The 2,616-nt window shown below is 38.7% G+C and overlaps 1 non-coding gene across 1 annotated transcript; it reads right to left on the reverse strand.

The window, feature by feature from the left end:
• Window positions 1-1,993: 1,993 nt before the first annotated feature.
• LOC128592516 (U6 spliceosomal RNA) lies at window positions 1,994-2,098 on the reverse strand. Its single transcript, XR_008381905.1, has one exon. It is a non-coding gene; the product is annotated as a U6 spliceosomal RNA (small nuclear RNA).
• Between the last annotated feature and the right edge of the window lie 518 nt (window positions 2,099-2,616).

Below are 2,616 nucleotides of genomic sequence, written 5' to 3' on the forward strand. Positions count from 1 at the left end.
CACCTGTAATCCTAGAACTTTGAGAAGCTGAGGCAGGTTGTAGGAGAATGGATACCATGCTTATAAGAACAGTCACCGGTTCTTGAGGGAAACCCTGAGAGCTGGACAGTCTCCTGGCTGGCCTAGAGATGTTTTGCAGCCTGGGACGAGCTCTCAAGTAACTTAGTGCTCTAATGAAATGAGATCGGTTGCTCATTAGTAAGCAGGTGTTGGACCTTGAGCATTTGTGGTGCTTCAGTATGGGAGTCCAGCCCATGGGGAGAAAGAGCATGTAGCGGATTCTTGAGCACGTAGCCCTTGTCGGTGATTACTGGGCACTCCCCACACCTGTTGTGTGTTGTCTCAATAAATAGCTATGGGGGAAGTTGCTCCAGGCTCTCCTGCACCTCTGGTGAGCCACCCCTCTTGCAGGTGCTTTCGATCCCTGTACTGGCTGCTTCTTGTGGGCGATGACATAGCGGCTCCGACAGCAGATGGATTGCTTGGACTCAGGAGTCTGAGACCAACCTGAGCACAAAGGAGACCCCATCTCTACTAAATAGAAAAACTAGCTGAGTGTGGTGGTGGGCATCTGTAGTTCCAGCTACTGGGGAGGCTGAGCTGGGAGAATCTCTTGAGTCCAGGAGTTTGAGGTTTCTGTGAGCTAAGGCAATGCCACATCATTCTACCCAGGGTGACAGAGTGAGACTCTCTCTCAAAATAAATAAATAAATAAATAAATAAATATAAAAATGAATTCCAAACAGGAAAACAAATAATTAAAATGGGAAAAATGGATCATAGTATATTTCATAAACATAACAATTTCACAAACTTATTGATATTATATGTTAGACTGTGTGTCAGTTGGATAAATGGAAGCTTATATGGGCCCACTACAATTATGTTTTGACATTGCTACATGAAGAATCTCTACTGTACTTGTATTTTGACATTCATGGGTTCACTTTCCTTTTATTTAATTTTAAAAAAGGTAAAAATAAGAAAGTATTTAGCCTTTAATACTCTTTTAATTTTGGTTCACACCTCACCTAGATAGGTAAAATGACTTTCTTCATATTTACATACAAAAATAGGAAAGAAATTCTATTCTATTTTATTAATTTTATTAATAGAAATTCTATTTTATTTTATTTTATTTTATTTTATTTACTTTTTTGAGACAAATTCTCACTCTGTCACCCTGGGTAGACTACTGTGACATCATGATAGCTTACAGCAACCTAAAACTCTTCAGCTTGAGCAATCCTCTTGCCTCAGCCTCTGAGTAGCTGGGACTATAGGCATCCACCATCACACCTGGCTAGTTTTTCTATTTTTAGTAAAGACAGAGTCTCTCACTCTTGCTCAGACTTGTCTGAAACTTCTGATCTTAAGCTATCCACCCGCCTTGGCCTCCCAAAGCGCTGAGATTACAGGTGTGAACCACTGCGCCCAGCCAAGAAATTCTATTTTAACAAGCTTTGATTTCTAAATTTAAAATATTTTATACATCTTTGTAGAATAGACTCTTCTTCCCTTTGCTTCTGATGATGTTTTTCTAGCTGATCAATGTCTAACCAATTGGAAACATTGGAAACATTCAGGCTTTTCAAAATGTAATTTATCTGAAGGTATTTATTTGACAGTATGTCTTGTCTGTTGCTCTCTGTAATTCATTCCAAAACATTCATATAAAACTTAAACATATTTCAATTTTATCTAAATTAAATTCTAGGAGAAAATGTGTACATTTTCTCTGTATTTTAATGTACACATTAACCTTTGTTTATAGATCAGAGACAAGAAGTGTCAGCTTCAGAAAATAATCCTTTACAAGGATGTGAAAACAGAGTTAGAAGAGAAAACCACAGGTAAGCTTAACTAGCAGGTTCACGACCATTAATAATGTAATATAACATATTCTATTTATCACTATTCTGTGCCTTTGATGCTTCTTTTTTTAAATCTTAGTCACAAGAAGAAAATGCAATTATGCCAATTAAAAAAATAATTTAATAGGGAGCACTTCATGAATTTGCATGTCATCCTTGCACAAGGGCCATGCTAATCTTCTCTGTATTGGTCCAATTTTAGTATATATCCTGCCAAAGTGGGCACAATTATGACAATTTTAATAATAATTTATAAAGCTTATATCATAAACATAGCATCAACAATTTTTAAGGAAAGGCCCTTGAAAAAATTAATTAGATGGCCAGGCGTGGTGGCTCACACCTGTAATGCCAGCACTCTGAGAGGAGAAGGCAGGAGGATCCCTTGAGCTCAGGAGTTCCAGACCAGCCTGAGCAACAGCGAGAACCTGTCTGTATGGAAACAAATAGAAAAACTAGCAGGGGTGGTGGCAGGTGCCTGTAGTCCCAGCTACTCAGGAGGTTGAAGCAAGAGTATCGCTTGAGCCCAAGAGTTTGAAATTACTGGGAGCTATGATTCCAGGGCACTAGAGCCTGGGTGACAGAGTGAGACTTTATCTCAAAAAAATAAAAAATAATAAAAAATGAAGAAATAAAGGTACCCCCTGAAGTTTATGTGAATTTCTGGAAGTCGTCCCAGGTTACCATCAGGGTGACAGTTGGAGGCACATTCAGGCCTCATTTCTTTAGCACATCGAAAGTA

The sequence above is a fragment of the Nycticebus coucang genome, chromosome 1 (assembly GCF_027406575.1).
Source record: "Nycticebus coucang isolate mNycCou1 chromosome 1, mNycCou1.pri, whole genome shotgun sequence".
NCBI lineage: Eukaryota > Metazoa > Chordata > Mammalia > Primates > Lorisidae > Nycticebus > Nycticebus coucang.